The 23,849-nt window shown below is 46.4% G+C and overlaps 1 pseudogene across 1 annotated transcript in view; it reads left to right on the plus strand.

The window, feature by feature from the left end:
• Positions 1 to 22,077, plus strand: part of LOC147012588 (uncharacterized) — a 51,616-nt pseudogene extending 29,539 nt beyond the window's left edge. The window contains exons 8-11 of the transcript XR_015051003.1: positions 11,856 to 11,952; positions 13,287 to 13,417; positions 20,347 to 20,442; positions 20,751 to 22,077. The product of XR_015051003.1 is annotated as an uncharacterized LOC147012588 (transcript). The remainder of the gene's footprint in view (positions 1 to 11,855; positions 11,953 to 13,286; positions 13,418 to 20,346; positions 20,443 to 20,750) is intronic.
• The last annotated feature ends 1,772 nt before the right edge of the window (positions 22,078 to 23,849 follow it).

Consider the following 23,849-nt stretch of genomic DNA (forward strand, 5'->3'; position numbering starts at 1 on the left):
TATAGCGATCGCCCTCCAACGCCCTGGAGGCGGGGCCAAATCGCCCCTCGCTCACCGATTGGACGGAACAAAAGTGGGCGTGTGTCGTTTTTGATCCGTTTTTGGAGCTGAAAATCCGTGGTTTTGTACACGCTGTTCGGCGCGCGCCCTGCACGAGTCCAACACCGGTACCCACAAGCGGCGCAAGAACGGTGGCGATGCGACGGTTGCGAGGTGTGACGTGAAGCGGCGCCGCGGTGGGTGGTTGATGTTGATGTTGTGGTTGGTGGTGGTAACAATGGCGGTTGGTCCAAAATAAAGATAGTAAAAGAAAAACGGCTATCCTGAAGAGTCGCAGCACGCATAAATGACATGTATTCCCACTAGACAACGGGTTTGGGCCTAACTACACATATACTTACCGAGATATCTCACCTAAGGGACCTGAATGGTGGTTTGCGAATTTGGTAACCACAACACTACCCCCTCCCCTTTTTACAGACTCGTCCCGAGTCGTCAAATTTTCGTGTGCCATCATGTGTAGTTTTCCCCTAGTACATTTTACCTACGGATCCCTGAGTGCGACATTCATGGTATTCGTGTCCCCAAAATAAATAATCTGAGGGCTGCGTAACTACCTAAACAAACTCACTCACACGGACGACTTAAATAAAATTGCCGGCGCTAAGACATACATGCCGGGGGCGCACTCATATGTACAGTACATCTTACCTTAACTTACAAATTTTACACTAAACCATGGCCCAGGATCAATGAACTCTGCAAAAGAAAAGCAGTTAGCAGGGAGCCAGGCTGCTCGCATGCAGTCTCTGGCTCAAAACAATGCAGGTGACAGGGAACGTGGCTGGCTGCTCACACGCAGTCCAAGGCCTTCCCTTTTGAACTGAACGCAGTGAACCACAACGGTGCATGGGCTGCACAAACGCAGTCTCCGTGCCAGCTCAAGTGGCACACGCAATGAGCACAACGAATGGATGGATGAACGGATGAACTGAATGCAGTGAACCACAACGGTGCATGGGCTGCACAAATGCAGTCTCCGTGCCAGCTCAAGTGGCACACGCAATGAACACTACGAATGGATGGATGAACACAAACACGGTGCACGGGCCGCCACTGCAGGCCCGTGTTGTAGCTGCCAACAGGGCAGTTCTTGCAGCTGGCAAACTGTTGCCTTGCGGATCCTGGCGCACATGGAAATGAACAGGGGGGGGTAAAGCAAAAATTGAACGGGGCTGGTGAACATGGGCAGTGGGCATGGCATGGCAAAGGCAGCAGGCAAACTCAGCCCGCAGAATAAGGCCGCTGCAGGCAAACACAGCCCGCAGATGAACTGGCCGGCACAGGCCTTGAAGTACCACAGCTGCAGATGATCCGGCCGGCACAGGCCTTGCAGCACACAGCCAGCAGATGAAGCTGGCCAGCTTTTGCCATCAGTGGAAGTTGGTGGAGGGAGTGCGGTGGTGCTGGCCACTTGGAAGGCGGGCTCGGACCTACCTACCTGTCTCCCTCCCAACCTATCGCCTTTGCCTGTCACTGTACATACCCACTCCCTTAATTTGTCAAACCCCAATTTAGCCCCAACTTAATTTTTTTTGTTGTTTTTATTTTTACTCCCCCACTATAAATCGTCCCCTAACCCCCTTTATCGTCCTTGTTCGGCTAACCTATCCTGTCACCTAGCCTACTCCCAACCCCTACGTTCCGTTCCCGGAGGGGAACAAGGGAGAGCTAGCGTCCTGTGTCGAGGCCCAACGAAGCCTCAGGATGGCCTCCCCAGAGTTCGGCGATCTTAACACCAAGTGGGTCCAACGGCCCACAACGACAGCGAGGGAATGGATGGTGCGGAGGGGTACATCTCCTAATCTACCCTAACCATTTAACTGTTAAACTACCCCGGGGCTTTCAACAAGCGCCTCTCGCTTAAACTATTGGTTCGAACAACCCAGATTCCCGTCGCCTGTGTTGGTGTCCTCACAATTTCGGGCCTCGCCCCCCAATTTTCTCTCCGTGCCCTCACACGGTCTCATGGCTGGGACACGTGGCACCCTTTGGCAGGCACGACCCTCTGCCGAATCTCCCGCTATGGCACCCCCGGGCACTACACTGCCTCCGAGCCTACCAGCTCATTAACACCGGGAGTGCCCCCCATGGCACCTCCCCTGAAACGCACACGTGGCAGGCTGGCTTCCCAGGCCCCTTTCCGAGCGTCACCCTTGCCCACAACACTGCCCACGCGGCTAATGGCGCCCTGGGCCTCCGCACCAAGCAGACGCACCCGTGCCCACTACGCTATCCCGGCCCCCCATGGGCCCTTGGCCTACCGCGGCCGACTAGCCTGGTGCCCGGGGTACCCACTCAGCGATACTCACCTTTCGCAGCCACGCTCCCAAGCCCGTCAACAGGGCTCCTGCACCCCTCCAAATGGGTTTCGAGCCGACATTCCCACCAACAGCAAAACGACCTCCATTTTTCAATTTGGCTAACCCAGCTAACTCACTTTACTCTGACCCCGGGGTCCCTTGGGCGGGAGTCACTCCTCCCCCCAATCACTCATCGCACCATGCATTCCCCATTCGCTCCATACACACAGACCCGCTGGCCTCACTCACTCACCAAGCACATGCCTCCACCTCACCACTCTTCAACACACACACCGCTGAACTCTGCCATCCTCCTAACTACTTCCCCTAACTAACTCGTGCTCCCACGTCGTCCCTTAAACTACAGCACGTTCCTTTTAACACTACGTAGCTAAGCTACGTCCCCGCTACACATTCACAGTCTGTCACTGTCTCCAAATAATCCCATTGGTCAATTTCCCAACCTTAAGCTCACTAAATCCCTCTAACTAATCCATTCCACGGACTCCATGAGGACTTACCCCTGCCCCATGGAGTCGGTCTAACTAAGCTAACCCTTCCCCCTAACTAGTTTCCATCCTGTGCCCCGGGTAAGGGGGGCTTCCACCCCTTGCCCAGGAATCCTGTGCACCCGAAAGTGAGGCTTGTTCTTTTTTTTTTTTTTCTTTACATGCGCAGCGCCAGCGCGGCAACTCACAGCTTGCGCACTTTGCATCTGCCCGTGACGTCATGCAGCTGCACGTGTTCCTCGTCCCTCCTTGGACGGTACCATCCGGCAGAGATACCCCTCCTGCCGGATTCCAACCCCACGTGCAGCCATGACGTCACCGTGCACATATAAAAAACACAAGCCCCACGTCTCGAGGGGTTCCCCACGCGAACACATGTGCTCTGCCCGTTGGAGCTTAACACACACGATCGCGTGGAGAACCCGTCCGGTCCAAATCCGTAATCCTGCCTAAACTTTGTCCATTCGCGGGATCGGCAAATCCACCGCTGGCTTTTCCGGACCGGGACTTCACTCTCGCAAGCGAGCACGTGGTGGTCTCGTGCGTTGCACAGCACGGACCGCGTGCTCACTGCTGGGTGAACCCGGCACGGTCCCCGAAACAACTACAGCCGCTACTCGGCTTTCTTTCCTCACATGTCTCCGTCGTCGCCTCCATTCCACACACGCACTCCTGCGTGTTACGACGCTCACAGTCCATTCCATCACATTCACACCGGGAGACGCGGCTGCGTGCTCCCGCATGCCGACCGACATCTCCCTCACATACCGCTCTCTCACACACACGGTCTCCCTTGCACACAGCGACCTTGCACACGGCCGTTCATTTACGCGTGCCTCACCACTCACACAAACCATACTACTTACACACGCGGGGGCACTCACCCGCGGTGCCTCATCCACACTCCGTTCCTCACTCACACACGCGGGGGCACTCATCTGCGGTGCCTCACTCATACTGGCCGTTTCATCCACACACACGGCCTCACTCACACACGGTGCCTCACCCACACACGGCGTGCTGGGAAGCACGTACCCTGGCACCATCGCCACCACACCACTCACACACGGGGTCGCTTCCACACACGGGGACGCACTCACACCTTGCACCACACACACAGGGACAACCACACTGGGGATTCGTGTCCCCACAAGGGTCTCCGGGGCCTCTATACCCCCCAAGCTCTCCGTGCACCCGTTCGCAGCACTCCTCCCCTCAACCTCGCAAAGCACGACCGAACGCACCTGGTCGTGACTCGCCTCAAGGGGGCATACTCCCTCCCCTCGTTCCTGGAGGAGGCTATCCCGCTGCTCGCACCGGGTCCCTACACGCTCCGCGAGCTCACCCCCATTATCCTCCACTACCTCCGTGTGTGTGTGTGCGTCACTTACCTTGTCATTGTCATGCAGTCTCTCTATTTTTTTTGTCTCCCGTGTCTCTATACATTTATAAGTTTCTGTTGTCCCCTCCTGTCTCTTCGTCTCCGCTTCTTTCTGGCGTCTTTCCCTTATCTTTATGTAGGTCAACCTTGCTTTCTCTTTAAGTCGCTCCCGTCCTTCCCTGTTTTTCACTCCTTGCTCTTTCACGATCTCCGCGTACCTCATCCTTGCTCTCTGTATTAATTGTTCTTTTCTCTCCCTCGCAATTACTTTCACCTCGTCTCTTGTCTCCCGAATTACTTTTTCCTTACCCGCCTCCACCGCGGGCCTGTCAGCCGTTGCACCCCCTTCCAGCTCGTTTGCTTCCACACGTGGAGTCGCCATTCCTATCTCCCTGGTCACGGCCTTCATGCCCGCCTGCAGGCATCGGCCCATGTTCTGCGTCTCACCCCGTCGCTCTTTCATTTCTTCCCTCATGTTTGCTTCCATTCCGTTTATTTGCTGTGTATTCGCATCCATCCTCGTTTTTACTTCATTTGTATTTGTATCCATCTTTTCGTTCATTTGTTGTGTATTCGCATCCATCTTTTGTGTATTCGCATCCATCTTTTCGTTCATGTTCGCATTTATCTTCGCTGTCATTTCCGCCAGCATGGCGCATAGCTGGGCCATGTCGGGTGCGCTTGAGTGAGCCGTTTCGGCAGGGGTTGGGGAAGGGTTTTGGTGGAGAGGGGGGGGGAGGTGTCATACACCGCGGCCGCTGCCGCACCCATTTCGGGCTCTGGGTTCAGTTGGGCGAGTTCGTGTTCCTGCACGGGCATTCCATCCTGGGCCATGGATCCTACACATTCTACATCCATTTCTAATACCCCCGGCTCCCGCTCGCCTTGAGACGCCATCTTGCTTCTCGTGAAGGGTTAATTTAGCTCGCTCGTAATTTGGAGGGAATCGCTCGTAATTTGGAGGGAATCGGGGGTCGCTTCTCTCACCCCTGGACCGATTCCCGTGAATTTAGCTGGAGACAGGAGAGCCCGTTTTCCTGTTCTCCGATACCAGTGCCGCGAGGAGGGCGATGGATTTGTATCGCACGACCTGACACCAGTGTTACTGATTCGCGCCCGCCGGCGTGCTGACGGCCACGTAACTCGAATCGCGGCACGTCGCCCACCGGACGGACAATCCAGTCGTGACCCTCTCGGACTAACGCCGGGAACCAGTCACGGGTGGACCTTTCGGTCTCACCGCGATCGAGCCAATCAGCCCCCGTGTGGGATAGGGTTGCTCGCCAAATTCGACCTACCTAAGTACCCACACGGAGGGTAGACCGGGCGATCGCACCTCGCCGCAGGTCGACTTCGGACACGGGCCACTTAAGCGACCCGTTCCGTACTATCGGGATAACCGAGCGGTGTTATCGTCGGCCTCGACGGTTCGATTAATTATCGGGCGTATTCAGCCCACTACCAACCCTTTACGTGAAGCAAGATGAGGATTCAATGAAAGAAATGACGAAGCGAAGCGGGAAACAGTTCAACACAAAGCACATTTAATCGCGATGAACGGAAAGCGCACATATACAATTCCACCAAAAGCACATAGAAAAGAAGAGAAACACAATGCAATTCCACCAAAAGCACATAGAAGGAAAAGAAACACAATGCAGAGCTAATACCGACTACGCGAGCACACGGCAACACTTATACAATTTTACTTCACAGACGGCGCCGACAACACATATCCAAAACCAAGAAAAAGAGAAGAGAACCCTCAAGGATGAGGCGGGCCTGAGGCCGAGACCGGGTCGGGCCTACCCGTCTGGTGATGAGACGCGGAGCGGCGATGGTGCCTCAACTCCGCGGGCCTCGGGGGAAAGGAGGATTTCTACCCTGCCTCGAGTCCCGCGACGAGCGTCTCCACCTCGACCAGGTCGCGCCGTCGGCCTCCCTGGTGTGCAGCTCCCGGCACGACGTGAGCACCCCCTCGTCTGCCCTCGCCGCCTCTCCACAGCTCCGTCCTCTTCGCTCCGACTCCAACGCACACGACGACCAACTCAACTCCTTCTTGCTTCTTCTTCCCAACTCCACCGACTGCGAAGTCTTAACTCTCTTGACTGACGAACGCGGCCGCTTATATAAGCCCCGTGGCTTCGCCTTTGACCCCCTGCCTTCGACCTTTCACCTCGCTCCCGATTGGCCCGAGAAAAAGTGGGCGTGAATGCATTTGATCCATAAATTTGCATATAGCGATCGCCCTCCAACGCCCTGGAGGCGGGGCCAAATCGCCCCTCGCTCACCGATTGGACGGAACAAAAGTGGGCGTGTGTCGTTTTTGATCCGTTTTTGGAGCTGAAAATCCGTGGTTTTGTACACGCTGTTTGGCGCGCGCCCTGCACGAGTCCAACACCGGTACCCACAAGCGGCGCAAGAACGGTGGCGATGCGACGGTTGCGAGGTGTGACGTGAAGCGGCGCCGCGGTGGGTGGTTGATGTTGTGGTTGGTGGTGGTAACAATGGCGGTTGGTCCAAAATAAAGATAGTAAAAGAAAAACGGCTATCCTGAAGAGTCGCAGCACGCATAAATGACATGTATTCCCACTAGACAACGGGTTTGGGCCTAACTGCACATATACTTACCGAGATATCTCACCTAAGGGACCTGAATGGTGGTTTGCGAATTTGGTAACCACAACAATACAAATACATATATTTTGCTTTATAATTATACTTCACTGCAATGCTAAATTAAAATATATTAATTATTAGACTAGTCTTTTAAAAACGATAAATGTATAAACAGGCGAGCATTGGGTGGCTTTGACACCAACTCTCTGGTTTAATCATATCCAGCACTATTCACTGGTGTGCACGCACACATCTACGACTTGGACAGTAATATTCTCAGCATTGTTTCCATTTGTTTGATGATCCAACAGGTTTCTATAAGAAAAACATGCCAGACTATACTGTAAAAACAAGTTTTAATCCTTCTTTATTGTTTTTTCACATCAGATGATACAGTGAACATGGGCATCCTGCATTTGAATGGTCTTCCATCTTCAATGTTTTCTTAGATCCTCCTGGTCTGGGATTTATATTTTTTCCCCCCACCTACCCTTGTCTTTTCCATGGAACATCCGAAAAAAATCATAAAAATATTTAATTTCTAAAAATGGAAATTATATTTATATTGTTACGAATTCGCGCCCGCCGGCGTGCGAACGGCCGCTTTCCACTAATAGTTTCCGCTCGCCCACCGGACGGACAATTCAGTCGTGACCTTCCGGAGCAACGCCGGAACCCTGTCACGGGTGCGTCTTCAACCCCACCACGGCCGAGCCAATTTTCTACCCGCGCAGAATAGGGTCAATCGCTGAATCTCGATATACCCAATTACCTGCGCAGGTAGCCTACATGGATACCGTACCTCGGCGCAGGCGGCTTGGACACGAACCGCCCAAGCGGTTCGTTCCGTTCTGCAGTGATAACCGAGCGGGTATTATCGCCGGATTCGATTCTATTTAACGGGTATTTAACAACCCCAACTATTATTCCGCGATGCAAGATGGCATTTCAACGGGGAGAAAGGAGGACGCAACGAACGGGGTACATTCACCCAAGTACATTTATTTTACACATGCACATTTCCAAACAATCATGCAGTCAATGCAGGTATGGGAACAAATAAAGCGAAAACACTACAACCGACTATAAACAATTTATGTACAGCCACTTAACAGTTTTACTTCACAAGACACGGTGCCACCAACATTCATTCAAAAGCAAGAGAAAAGGAAAAGACCACCCCCATAGACATGGGGTCAGACTGGGCCCATGGGCCTTTATGGCGTGGGACTTGGCAGACCGAACGAATCCCACGAGACCGTTGCAAGTTACCTGCACCCTCGTGGTGCGATGGTGGGCGAGCTCTCTCCGGCGCTCTCCACACGGATGCGCAGGCTTGCGCGACAGAGCTGGCAAAGCGGCGCCTCCCCGTCCGCGTCCCTGGTCCGTGTGCCACGAAGAAGTCGAGCAGCCACGAAGAAGTCGAGCAGCCACCACACAAAAACCCAAGCACTTGAAAAACACCCAGGAGCTCACGAGCTGCCACCACGAAGGAAAAAAAACCACGGGCCGACGAGAAAAACACACGAGCTGTCAAGTTGCTACGAAGAAAACACATAAGCTGCCAGACCTGGCGTCCTGCACGCCCTTTTATTCCTCCTGCCAAGCCCCTCCGCTCTCGCCCCGCCCTCCTTCCAGAACCTGCGGGAACCTTCCAGAAAAGGGGCGTGCCCTCTCGCACCCCTCCCATGCACCTCACGGGGGCCGAGAGAATCAGAATTGGCACAGGTCCAGGGAGAATCAGGCGGGAAAATCCGCGTGCCATCGGAACTCCTCTGGTTTCCTTCGCTTCGTCGAGACGGTTTACATTAACGAAGAGGGCCGTGGTTTGGCGTGTGGAGACCGCCGTGAAGCAGTGGTCGAGAGCGACGTTGGTGGTGTTGACTTGGTTGTGGTGATGGTGGCGTGGTTGGCGTTGTGGTTATTTGGGAGCGATGTTGGTTGTTGTAATGGTGGTTGTTGTGGTTTGAGGTTGAAGTGTGGTTTGTCCAAAATAACGATAGGAAAAGAATAACACTATCTCAAAGGATCACAGCCCATTAAACAATGGTGGGGAAATCTAACTGAACACGGACTTATCGGCATAACTAAGTGAGGACCTATATGGTGTTCTGCGAATTTCCACAGCCGTAACAATATTTATATTTCGACCTTACTGACCCTACATTTTAGCTGAAGAACTGCGTAAACCAAGTTATAAAATAACTAAGGCCTAATATATATTTAATTATTTATTCTCAGTAGCAATATTCTTCTGAAAAGTCTACTACACTATATCGAAGGTCCTTCTCCTTCACTTGGTTGTACCTTTTAATGCTGTATCTGGAGCGGTTTGTTAAATCTGCAAGATAATTATGGGGATGATCAAGTTCCATAAAAGTTGGAATTAAATGGCTATCATTACTTGTAGAATACCAAAAAAAAGTTCTAGGTTCCAAGTCCCAAGAAGAATCCAGAATCTAAATATGGAACAGTGAATTGAATATTCATCACAGTTGTAAGAATTATTCTCCCTTATTTTAGTCAATAAAACCACACAGTTGCAATCACTGCTATTGAAAGTACCAACAAAATTTCAGTTACATGTCCATTTGTTTGTTTTTTGTATCCAAAGTCGAGGCTTGTGGAGGAGCTAGCACATCAAATGAATCGGCATGAAACAACAAAAAGAACAGCAGAAAGAGAGGGGGGAAAACACCAACAGCAGGGCCGAGGGACTAAATAGACTGAGACGGACAAACAAGGGATGCCGGTAAAAATGAAGGGTTGCGGAGGACACGGTGGACAACTATGGCCCAATTATGTAATAGTTACACTGTCAATGGATTATGATAAAAATTATATTTACAAAAGTCAGCATTTTTTTAACAATCCAATGGTAATTTTAATGTAGCATTGAGACACGAGTGTAGTTTGTTGTTTGGCTGAGCTTTGTTTTTGAGATCACAAATGTTACATGTTTAACTTGTTAATTGAGTTAAAGAAAATGAAGAATGTTGAAAGTATATTTTTGAAACATTTGCTATGGAGATAAGATAAGAGGTCATATATTATGGAAGTTTGCATGAGCTCTTTTGTTATCATGGAGCAACAAATTTGACTAACTGCTGGATAAACTCCATCGGTATCGATTTATTTATTTTTCCAATACCAGTATATTGGTGTGTTCATACCGGTATATATCAATTTTTTTTTTTGTTACGTATTGATATGACGTGCACATCTTTGACACATGGCAATTCGCGGCATACATCATGCACTCGATCTTTACAAGTGACGGCAACTTTTTTCATACGATTGAGACTTTGGTTGATTAAGAGAGTAAAAAGGAGTTCAGTTTTGTCGACAATGACTCGGCACGACCACCTGACTTCGCTGTTAAGGCAGCATGCTGGATGGGTGATGACGTTTTATATGAAGTCGAAGGTTGGACATACTGGAATCAGATGCCTTAACCAAGCAAGGCCTTGCAGACTTGACATCTGAAAAGGCCATTGCCATCGACCGCATGATTTTTGAAGTACAGTATTCCTAGATGGAGCTTTTTCCCCCATGATGAGAACAGTTAGTTTCAACTTGAACTTGGAAGCGATTTTGTTTTAAAGCGAGATCAGACGATGTGTACATGAGTGTTAAACGAACAGAGTGAAGTAATAATTAGTCAACACTTCACAGTCCTCTCTTGTTTTAAGCATGCTTAATTGCAAATTAGGATCAAGTGAAGGTCACTTTCAAGTTCACACTTTTCCATGAAACTTTCCAGTTTCCACTCGTTCGATTGTGAGATTGTAACTATGTGCATTGCACCATCACATAAGAGGGGTTCAAACACACGGGCAACATCAATCGTACTGAGAACTTATCCAAAGAAGAGAAACACAACACATTTTCTCATGTTGCAGTACTTGTACTTATTGCAGTCACTCGATTCATTAATGGAGTCAGACACATATTTAATCGTGATCAGTGCCTAAGCCTTATTTGTTGATAATACATAATATTATGTACAATAATAACACAATTAGAAATGAGCAGGATAGAACCAATCTCATAAATCTATGCAGAAAAATTACGGGCCCAGACAGGGAATCGAACCCAGGTCTTCTGACAAAACCGTACCAGTGCTCTGTCATTTGAGCTATCTGGGTGACCCACCAGCTGAGCAACACAATTCTTACACATGTACAAGTGCCGCTGTCTTTCCTCGACTGCTTCCGGAGCACTCGCTGCCAACCATAGGAGCATATAGGGTCTGCTCTGGAGAAGACATTCTTGAGAGCAGGCCCCAGCTGCCCCCCCCCCCCATAAATAGGTATTTGCTGTTTTCTCCAAAACTGCACGCACAATTTCGTTGAAATTTGACCACAATCTTCATCACCGGTGATGTAACAAAGTTTATCGACCGCATCAAAATCTGTGCTCATTATGGGGGTCTACGGGGGGGGGGAGGCGGAGGGGTTGACCCCCCAAAAGTATTTGCTGTCTACTCCGAAACTCCACACACAATTTCAATGAAACTTGACCACAACCTTCATCACCTTTGATGTACCAAAGTTTGTTCACGGCATTAAAAAATTCACGGTTTCAGGGTGTCTGCAGGTGGGTTTGAGTGAATGTTGCTCCTGATCCAGGTGAGCTTCAGGACAGGCGGTTCCATTTATTTTCTTTTTTTGTTGCTTAAATAGGGCAGGCAGTATATCGAAGAGGTATACACACTCACCTCTGAGCTGTTGAGTTAGGTTTGAATCTTGACACTCGGCTACAAGCTGTAACCTTGTTTCATGGGAAAAGCAACACATCAGTGTGTGTGCCGTCACTTGGATGGCCAATAAACCGGGCATCCCATCTGCTGGCATTAGTTGGTGGATGTTCTCAGGTCGATCCCACAAGGTATTTGAATTTGAGCCGTTCAAGAAGTAGTTGTTTTTGTTGAAGTTCTGGTGCTTTCAGATTGCATTTGTTTGAGTGTTTTCTTTTTTGCAGGATGTTGTGATGCACAAAATGAGGAAGGTTACAAAGAGAAGACAAGTCTGGGAGGAATTGCATGGTATTCCCTTTGCACCAAATGATCCTTTTGCTGGTGAGAACTTGCACACAATAATAATAATAATAATACAAGAAGGATTGGTGAGCGGGACAAGATTTCGATTTATGTGCAGTCCAAGCTCCACCCCTCTCCTCAGTGAGGAAGTGACACGCCTCCAGCCGACTTTTGTTTGGGTTTGGGTGTGAAGGTTAGGTTCGATACCCATGGCTGGGGCAGACATGAAACGCACGACGCCGAATCGATAACCCAGATACCCGAACCTGAAGCAGATCCACCCTCCAATCCCATCTCTCTTGATTAAATCTATCGTAAACCTGATGCCCATTAACCATGTCTTGTTGTGGAGAGGGACTACATGTCTCTTTCCAGGATCTTCCAATGCTACCACTATAAATCTATTACACACAGACTTAGAGGATATAACGATCTACACCGTGTGGCAGTAAAATGTGAGCTGAGCTGTGTTCATTGATTTTGCATCACCACTGGATGCCAATGTACATTACACGTTAAGTTATCATGGTACCGTGAAACAGATGTGGAACCCGAGTGTTACCTCGCATTCATGAGCCGTTAAAAAAAAAAAAATTGACGTAATTTCTCGTTTCTAACTCGTAATTACAACCCTGGCATTTTTGATAACAGACCATGACGATACCTCCTCTCCCCACCCCCCACAAAAGAAACGTTTCACCTTTCTGACTTAATGGAGGAAAAACTCTCCGATCCTAAAAATGAATGAATTGTTCTAGTTCTTGTTCCTGATCGATGCACCCTCTTGTGCATGTGCTGCGGTTGTAAAATGGCGGGCGTGCCTGTGTGCTTTATTGTAGACTCGTGTCCATGGGCATTCATATGTTGATTTGGTCCACGATATCACCATATGACTGTACTATGGAGCATTGCATTTATACACATCGAGATGCGATTCTAGGGTATTGTGACGTGTTGTTTGCATTTTATACCCAGTTTTTCCTTTGTTTCCATAATTATTTCAAAGACTGTATCTTTGAGAGATATAACTGCATCATTGAAAAGTAGATTATTGGTTAGTGCTAAACTTTGTCATTGAGAAGATTGTGTCGTTCCAGATGAAGGAGACTCTGAAATGAAAGGCACCGATGGCTTTTGACACAAGTTGATAAACATTTAGGCTGACAGGGTCTCAGAGGTTCAAATCAAAAACTTGGGAAAGAAAGAAAGTGGTTCATGGAGATTTTAACAGTACTACGTGATTTGGGGAGATGTCGGGGCAGGATGAACTTGCGCGCGTGTGTGTGTGTGTGTGTGTGTGTGTGTGTGTGTGTGTGTGTGTGTGTGTGTGTGTGTGTGTGTGTGTGTGTGTCTGTGTGTGTGTGTGTGCGCAGGTATCGAGCTGCCAGATTGCATGACACGAATGCTTGTGGTCAAGTGTAATGCTTGTAGGGTGTTCCTGCCCAGTTCCATGCTTGAAGTGGAAGTTCACCTCAAGGACCACATGCATGAAGAACTCCATGAGGCAAGGCTGTCGATGTCGATGCTTTGGGGCAATTCCGAGTCGACATTGACTCCTTAGTTGAAAGTTGACTCCACAGAAAAAGAACGTTCAGGAACGACCTCAAGTTTGTCTGTGCGATTGTTCATTGATTTTTGCAGAATCGCTTGAACTTTGCAGTGATTACACATCAGGGGCATTCCATGTCAAGTGCACACACACCCTCCCGACACTAATACCTCATTTTCTCCCCATATGTTGGTCATTTATTCACTTGGGTGAAAAAACTCAAAATACCAACTTTTAGACTTGTGGGCCCCCCAAATTTGGGCATCCTTGGCTGCCCCACAATCTTCCAGAGGCCATAATCACAGGTTGTAGTGATCCGATTTGGCTGATCTTGGTATCAAAATGCTCGTAAAAGCGAGATCTTTCAAATCGCGTAAAGTAAAATCACTCAAACAGTAATTCAAAAAGTTACAGTTTAGGGCGCCCTTTGACCTTGGGCCCCCGCTCCCCAGCCAAACCGATGGTCCTGATTTTTTCCGTGTGAGAATACCCCTTCATATACTCCAACACCTCAGCATAAATGAAAATGGGATCTCAATGGGTTCAAGTGTGATGATGGTTTTATTGTTCGGGGACTCGGGTGCTGGACACGCAATACGCCACAATACATAGCACAATATTTGAACACAAGATTTCCAATACACTATATCAGTATATTGTACATAAATTTTCCACATGCACATGCAGGAACTGAAAGTGATACTAGTATGAGTGAGAGTTTTTCCTTGCATATTATAGTCAAGATTTCTTGCCAACCAATGTTTTATTTGACAGCTGTGTTTCTGTTTTACTGATTGTGTAGGTTCTACCTGAAGCAATTTTGGTTCTACAGAAAGAAGTATATCAGAAATGTCTAAAATGCAGTGATCTTCAATGTCAGGAAAAAAGAAACTATTTGCGGGCCCGTTTGGATGAAGAAAATTCACTTTCACTTAATGAGTGTCCTGAAAGGCTTCCATGATGCAGGCAAGCCACCATTTTCCATCATAGTGCACTGTGACATAACCTGAGAGTTTCCTGTTAAAAGTTGGTGCAGATTTTGAAATAGCTGACTCTACGGTGTTCCTCGCTAAGGCTGAATTTGCGTACTTGAAGAGCAGTTTTAGAAATAGGGATGAAAGCATGAACTTTTTGAGTTCCAGCTATGGTTTTGGCCGTTTTTAACCTTTTTTCCAGATTTCGTTCTTCCTCGTCATACTCCTCTTGGATCCTGAAACCGAACTTCATTTCTTTCAAACCATTTTCAGCAAAGGCGAAAAGATCTTTTGGAGAAATAATTTGACTGTCGTAAGGTCTACGCAGGCTCTCACGTGTTGCTTCTCGTTTGACTGTACCTCCCACGCCATCTGAAGGGCCCTTGCCATGACTTGTGGCAAAAAAATGTCATTCTACGTCAACACCATACTCTAATTTGTGACGACATAGGTTTATGAAGGCTTTGCAATTCTTATATTGGCCAGCGCAACCGTCTGAGAAATAGTAAAGTTTCTTTACATTTCCAAAGCTAGATTTCAAGTGTTCATTGAGCATTCTTTGGAAGAGGTGGACTGAGACAACGTCGTGAGTATTGAATTCTGATATAATCGTGAACGAATCGTGGTTTAATATGCCGTCGTCCGATTTGAAATCGTAAACCCAGGGGTGAATTGTCGCTTGAGAGCAGTTCCAATGGAATCCTTGGGCCGCATTCTGTATGACAAATGAATCGTTCTCTGAGAAGTCTCCAATAATGACAAATTCTCCTTCACCAATTTTGTCTTTCTTATTTTTCAGAAACTGAGATTGGGCCTTGGCAATGAAGTCGTGTCTCACTAATTTCACCGCGCGTTCACAGAATTGATTAATGAATTCTTCCAAAGACAGGACCATGGAGCTCAGTTTAGATCTGTCGGTGGATGTCCACCGTTTAAACTGAATTCCTTCAATATCCTCTAGTTCATAAGCACCCAGTAGCTCGGTTTTGAAGTCTTCAATTGATGGGCAACTTTCACAAGTTCTTAAATAACATGCCGGTTGTGTTGGGTTACAAACTATGCGTGCTATCACATGATGATAGCTCGGAAGTTCAGCTATCTGTGGCATTTTGGAACCAAACATCATGAGTTTCACATTTTGATGCATCGTACATACACATACACTGTGTGTACCGCCTGAACCGGCCAGGACACACTCCGAGGGACTGAGCATGGCGAACTTCGCCAATCCAACTTTCAAGCCAGGGTTCTTCTCTTTGAATTTCTGAAACAGTTCCTTGAGATTGTTTAGTACCAGGTGCTTTTGAATTTTGTCTTTTCCATGTTCATTCCTGACCACCACACAGTCCTTTTTTTCTGGCATTATTCGGCTGACTTCATCACTTCGGTAAAATTCGGTTACGGCGGATTTCACTTCGTCAGGCAATATTTTACCCTGTTTGGGATTTGGAGACTATAGCATACCATTTTCTTTCTCTAAATTTTGGGCTTGCAGAGCCATTCTTTGGGAGCAACTGAATTCACTCATCATCCCTCTGATGCTCATATTCCTAGCAAATATTGTTTCAGAGCAAATATCTATGCTGACAACGTATTTTTCTTTCAGGCTTTTGATCACCTCTGGCATGCAGTTTTCATCACATTTTGACGCTGTATTTTGTGTTTTCTCCGCAGTGCTTGGTCCAGCAACTAGTTCTAATTTCTTTCGCACAGAATCTTCCACTTTACTTCGCTTTTCAGGAACGTACCCTGGGTTCCTATGCGCCATTCGTTTGTCGAATCGGCTTTCGCCTATCATCGATAACGACTGCTTTAATAGGTCAACTTCTGCTTTTTGCTCAAAAACCTCCTCGTCCTCATCTATCGAAATAGATTCTGCAATGCCTTCGATAGTACCTTCTGATGATAATTTCGAACTGGTCGAAGATGATTCTTCAATACGCTCTGGTGACAACTGAGTTTTTTTCTGCACGAAGTACAAAGTCTGTCATCTTTTTTCACCTTTTGAAGAAAATTTCATCAACATATCATTTGACACATTGTGAAGATCTTTTCGGTGTTTCGTTTTATGGCAGCTGAACGGATCGCAACAGTATTTTCGGAACTCCTTTCGATCTTCAGTCGCCATGCTTACTGCAATATATGCAAAAACTGAGATTAGCCCATTTATAACTTAATTCGATGATGGTTATACAAAAAATGTACACTTAAAAATCAATAGACACAATGGGCAGAATAATTTTTTGCAAATGATGCAATATATATATATATATATATATATATATATATATATATATATATATATATATACATACATACATACATACATACATACATACATACATACATACATACATATATACATATACAGTCATGCGCCGCTTAACGACGTTTTGGGCACCGACGATCTGCCAGCTCTGAAAAAATAAAGAAAAAAATTGTAACTAAAAAATTCCTATCGCCGAGTGATGTAGCCTCGTATAAATATAGCAAATACAATTATGTACACTGTACAGTACATAATACCTCATAATGATAATAAACGACAGTGTGGCCCTGTTATAATGCGATCGTTGAGGTCCATAAAATGTCATCGCGAAAAAAACAGGATCCTGCCAAATCGGGATTCAAGGAAATCGGCTTTCAAACTGAACCAATGTTTGCACGTTTACCTTTTAGCAAGTAAATTACCTTTGAATTGAAGAATTCCACGAATAAATCGTTGTTCTTAGTCGACATTAAAACACAAATTTGTTTTTAGTGAAGCATTTTATGTTGTTGGAACGATCGCACTGTTCCGAAAATATATATCACAATTGACAGGTGCTCGTTTCTTCATTTGTAAATTATAACATAGATGCAATGATTACGTATTTATAAAATCCAAACGCTATTTATTCACCTTTATAAAATCGATGCGAGAGGAGATTGTAAGCTGCTGCTAACAACACCGATGGCCGTCATGAACAGCACAAAGGTAAATCTAATGTGTCTTCCGTCTCTCTTGGATGTGTGTTACAATTGCCAACAGTATTCAGTACAGTAACATGCTGTACGGGTTTGTATCCGAGGAGCAATAGGCTACACCATATAGCCTAGGTGTCTAGGTTTGTGCAAGTACGATGTTTGAAAACGAAAGAAAAAAAATGATGTTCACACAACGACGACGTCGCTTAACGACGCGTTTCTCAGAACGTTACCCCGTCGTTAAGTGGCGCATGACTGTATATAATAGTCCAGAGATTATTTTCAATTTCAGACATAAAGTCGCCTGCCAGCAGGTGATGTCATTGGAACGATGACGGCAAACGTCGCCCAATGTCGAATTAAGAATTGGTGATATGTGGATCCCGAACAATAAAACCATCATCACACTTGAACCCATTGAGATCCCATTTTCATTTATGCTGAGGTGTTGGAGTATATGAAGGGGTATTCTCACACGAAAAAAATCGGGACCATCAGGTTGGCTGGCGAGCGGGGGCCCAAGGTCAAAGGGCACCCCAAACTATAACTTTTTGAATTACTGTTTCGGAGTGATTTTAATTTACGCAATTCAAAAGATCTCGCTTTTACGAGCATTTTGATACAAAGATCAGCCAAATCGGACCACTACAACCTGTGATATGGCTTCTGGAAGATTGTGGGTCAACCGGGGGCACCCAAATTGGGGGGGGGGGCTAAAATGGGCCCCCAGGTCTGAAAATTGACACATGATGATTTACCGTGGATACAAACACTTGCACAAAAAAAAGAGTGAAATCTGAGACTGTCAAAATTTCGCTGAAAAATGTGTACACTTGACATGGAATGCCCCATCATTATCCTCTTCCAAAATGCTTTATTTCACTGGGTTTTTCCAAAAACTTGTAAAAACAAAAAAAATTCATGTAAATTATATTGTCTGTTTGCCTGCCATGGATGCCATATCCTCCCTGTCCTCTGTCTCACCAAATGTTGTAGGTATAATGAACAATGTCTTGCAATTATATTTACGACACCTAAGTTTACTTACAACTTTTATTCCATTTGGCTCTGTCGAGCGTGGACTTCTTTTTTTTTTTGAGCGTTTGCTTTGCCAGATGCATCACAGCATTCCACTGAGTGGTTCTTCAAACTCAACTGTCATGAGATGGTTGTTGTCTTCATTTTTACCAATAATCACAGGATTGTTATTGTTCTATGGCCTTTGGTTAAATCCTTTGGTTAAAAAGAGCAGCAACATCCACTGCTGTAATTAAAGTTTCAACTGATAAAAATCTTAAATTTAATCTGACGTCACTCTTTGACATGCATGGGTTTTCCCTTTCATGTCCAGGCAAATTATTATTTTCCCATTTAGTTGTCAATTTTCACATTGGGCGAAGAAGCGGCTTACAACGCTACAGGACTCTACAAGCAAGTTTATGGACTCTGTTTGGTCTAGATTCCCAACAGTTCTTCTATTCGCCAATCAACTGTCTGGATTCCCAACTGGGAAATTGGGATGCCAGCTGAACCACTAAGCTAATAGTTTATTAGGTTTAAAAAACAACATACATCCGTCGAGGCTAATAGAACAGAGCAGACACAGTGGGGTGTAGGTGAAGCAGGTGGACATGAAAGTACCACAGTACAAGTTGTCATTGCAGGTGAAAGGGGGACGGTCTCAGTAGATGTTTTAAGCTCAGAAGAAGAAATGGGAGATGCTTTGAGGTGGCAGTGCATTGGCGGCTTTGTGGAAAAAGCATGAGGCAACAGATGGGTCCACAGGAGGGAATTGAATTGAGGAAGCGGGGAATGAATGGAGATGAGCTTTTGGCTTCGGCTTGAAGAGCATAACAAGGTAAGATTGTCTGTTCAAATAGTATGTGCGACTTACAGTAGGCAGGAGTTGGTGAGAAAGGTGATACGGTGGGAGTAGCAAGATCAGAAAACGCACGATTAAAAAAATACCGCAAAGCCGAAAACGTGTCTGCACAGAATGAGAAGCAGACAAAGACCCATCCTCTTGTCACAATGTGCCAATGACAAAGAGAAGGCCTTAGAATTCACAGCCTCAAGGAGGACAACATGAGAAGCAGCATCACCACCCTGGCACACTATAGACTGCTGCTACTACTACTCTATTGGTCCCAATTACTTCCATGGGGTTGGCTGAGAAATATTTTTGGCAAAAGTCATTTACAAACTGGCTGTGCAGGAATTTGGCTAAGTTAGTAGCCATTACACATGTCCACTAACGACCAGTACTGTCAGACAGGTATTCCAAACCCAAAGTCCTTCCAATGGATGGACGCACACATTGATGCATTGCCCTGCATGTGAAACACCAGGGTGACAGCTTATAGCTCGGTCAAATTTTAATTCAGATGAGACAGCTCAGATGCAAGTGAGCATACCTCAAAGCTATGTCACCCCTTACTCCCCATCCTCCCCCTCACCCCATAGTGAGGAGTTATATTAAATAGTGAGTGGGGAATCCTTGCACCCAGGCACCAACCGTATTTTTCACCACTTTGGACATCTTTCTCTTCAAACTTTTTTTTTTTCTGTTCCGCTCCTCATTCGGCAATATTAAGCTATTTAAATGTTGATTAGTTTGTTGTTTGAAATTTGCCGACAATTTGGGTTTGTAACTCCGTGGTGGCACTTTCTCCACGAGTGTATTTCTGGAAGCCATTTGACTGCTCTTGTCTATGATTTGTCCGAAGTTTGTAAGCACTGCTGTGCTTTTTCTTTGATATAATTGGGGATAAACATCAGCTATTCACAAAGACGAGTGTTAAGAAATGATGAAATACAAGCACACCACACCAATCAGGCTTGAGTACACACATTGGTTAAATTACTTTTGCATCTGTCGAGCTCAAAAATTTGTTCCACTTGCAACAAATGTTGATTAAAAACGTGATTATGTTTTTTTCACAGGTGTTTTGGGACAATGCCGCTCGCTATGTTGAAAATGTCGCTCAGCTCATGATTACAAATATGCGTTACAAGTGTCTGTACGAGAAGTTCAAGAACGTACGTACATCAACGTTCTTAGCGTAATGGAGCTCGTTAGTGTCAGTGTGATGTGATCCAGTGCTTATTGCCTGTCGTTCATAGTCAGTTTGCTTTAAACAATGGCATTTATCTGATTGAATGTTGTGACATTGAATCGGAGTCTTTCTGTTAGCTAAGAGGGAATGATGTCGTTTTTCGTAGTTCGATGCAAACCTGCCCTTCTTCATCACACCGAGGAATTTGAGAACTTGAGTCATGATTCTGTGACCTGAATAAACTGAAATGTTAATTTGCGATTACTTGGTCGGATGTACATTCTCCAACAGGGTGAAGACCCCTGGGCTGATTTGGATGACATTGAGGAGGCCGAGGGAGCCGAGGCCGAGGGAGTCAAGGCCGAGGAAAATAGACAAAGGTGGTGGTGCTGATCGTGGTGACAAACCATTCCAAGAAGAGATGTGCAGTGTGGTCGATGCTCACAGAAACACGGAAGATAGACAGAGGAACACAAAGTCTGTCGTCGAGTCGGGCACTAAACAGGAGGAAGAGGAGGAAGAGGAAGAAGATGAGGGAAGGGAAGAATATGACGAGGGAGATGAATATGCTTGTGAGCAGTATGAGAGGAAGGATGAGGATGAGGGGGAGGATGGGAGTGGAAATGAGAATGCATTGGCTTCTGGAACAGGAGAGATTGAATTTGAAGAGTTTAAAAAAGAATCTGGAGAATAAGTTGAGTGACAAGGTGGCATTTTGGGGAACAACAAAAATTCCTTTGACGTTTATATTCAAATACGAGTGCCTCAAGGTTAATGTGCAGTTTTTGTTTCTGCTAAATGTAAAAGAATTGACAAAGCATTGAAAGTCTGTGGAGTGTTATTAGCAACATCGAGCAATTCTTGTAGAAAGTGATATCACAGCTGCGCAAAGAATCCTGGGTATTTCGAAGATGGCAGTGAACTGTAGGAATGTTGTCATGAAGGTTTTCGGGTGAAAAAAGTGTCAAAATATCTTTAATCCGTGCATGTCCACTATTATACAGAAACGTGTTTGAATGTTGCAAAAATTTCCAAATGGAGGCAAATATGGTCCGTTCCAGAACGTCATTCTTTGGGCATTCACTGACTGCATCAACATACAGCAGAACTGTGCATCAGTGTTGAAAGTGTGGAAGCCATCATTGAATCTTACACAACTATAGTATATGAGAGTAGTACTCTCGTATACTATAATTCTCACTGTAGCATTTTTGCCTGGGAGTCCAGATTTGTCATGATGCGACTTTAATCTGTTCAATCCACTTTATTGTATGGAGTCCAGCATCGAATTTCAGTGATGAGAGTGGGAAAGCAGGTATTGTGACATGGCGATGTATCTATCGTAAACACTCACATGCGTCTGCCACCAATACATTACCGATTGCCTTGAAAGAACAGCTCATTATAAATAGGAGACATTTTGGGGGAAAATAATGCATCACTTTTACTTCTTTCACATTACCCAGAACAAAACGTGTTGGTTAACCTTGACCCACCATCCTGGATTGGTGTACTTTGTACATTTTCTTCATTTGTGAGTCGATGGCACAAATTCATTTGTGTATCCTGCTGAAACGTGAACTTTTTACAATAAAGTTTTGGTTTTGTTTTCCTTTAAGCACTTTTGGTCACTTCCTCCACTTTCGTTTGAAATCCACCACAGAGGTTTGTTTGTGCTCAGTATAGGGAATGTGCATTGCTCTTTCTATTCTTCGAACCACATGTATGCCATGCCTTCACGGGCAAGTCAGTCCTTGCTTACAAGGTACCAGTCGGTTTCTCCGTTGAGATCAAAGTTGGCAACATAAACGAGGATGGGCACAGACACCATTTGTTTTTGTATGCAAAGCCGGGGCTCGTGTCGGAGTTAGAAAAGTAAACATCGGAACGTAGTTCCTGGGAGCTTATGCGACAGCGTGTCAGTCCATCTGTCCATCCATAAACGTTTGCAATTTTTCTCCGAACCAACACGCACAATTTTGATGAAACTTCACCACAACTTTCATCACCCATGACGGACTAAAGTTTGTTCAATGTACACATGATTTCGATGAAACTTGACCACAACCTTCATCACCCGTGATGTACCAGTGTTTGTTCACAGCATAAATAAATAAAAATCCAGTTATTTACTTTTTTCTCCATTAAATATCTTATGGGTTATCCATGCCTGCCAGTGGTTCCCTGGTTTTTTATCCAGCCGCTACCAGGTGAGCATCTCGGGGTATTGTCCCTATTTTACATCCGCCACTGAAGGTGAAGGAGGCTATGTTTTCACCCTCGTCTGCCTATCTGTGTGCAGGATATCTCAAAAAGTTGTGGATGGATCCAGATGAAATTTTCTGCACAGGTTTGGTGTGTGACAAGGACGAGCTGATTAGATTTTGATGACGATCAGGTCAGGTATGGGAGCATGCGCCAGAGCAGCGCGTCGCTGCGTCCACTTTCGGCCGGTACTCCAGGGGGCTCCGTCTGGCCATCCCCCAGGCAGATGCCTGGCCCATCCCCATCTCCTTGAGATGCCGATCAACCTGCTGCAACCACGAGGCACGTGGTCGGCCCATTGGCCTCCTCCACTCATGAGACTCCCTTGCTAAGAGAATCTGGTGAGCAGGATCAGCGTCAGGAAAACAAGCCACATGTCCATACAGCCGCAGCTGACGCTCACAGACTATGCAGGTTACAAATCTTATTTGAGTCTCTCTCAGCAACCGCTCATTGGACACAAAGTCCGATCAGCGATAGCCAAGGATTCTCCGAAGAGACCTGGTACCAAAGGAATTAAGTGTCCATCTCAGATCCTTGGTCAGAGTCCAAGTCTCGCATCCATAGAGCCAGCACCAAGGACCTGAAGACTCGGACTTTCGTCCTCCCACACAGGTACCAGCAGTGCCACACCCCATTATCCAGTGAATCCATGACTACCCAGGCCCGACCCAGACGTCTATTGACCTCTGAATCAAAGCCAGCAGAGACATGAATATCACTGCCAAGGTAAGTGAATCTCTCCACGACAACATCCTCACCACAAACAGCCACAGACAGAACAGCGGCATCCAAGATGTCATTGAAAGGCTGGGTCTTAGTTTTGACCCAGGAAACCCGTAATCCCAGTAGCTCCGACTGCTCATTCAGCACCTCGAGGGCCCCCAAAAGGATATCTAAAGTATCCGCAAAGATTACGAACCCAAACTGCATCATCTGCGAAATCAAGGTCAGAGATCTTGACATTCCCAAACGATGCACCGCAGCTTGATCTCTCCGATATCCTCCCTAAAATCCAGTCCATACAACTGCTGAAAAGTATGGGGGCCAGTACACACCGCTGACGAAGTCCAGTAACAACTCGAAATAAGTCAGAGATGGTACCACCACATCTCATATCACAGC

This window comes from Eptatretus burgeri, chromosome 14 (assembly GCF_056783735.1).
Source record: "Eptatretus burgeri isolate ZD-2024b chromosome 14, Ebu_testis_v1, whole genome shotgun sequence".
Classification (NCBI taxonomy): domain Eukaryota; kingdom Metazoa; phylum Chordata; class Myxini; order Myxiniformes; family Myxinidae; genus Eptatretus; species Eptatretus burgeri.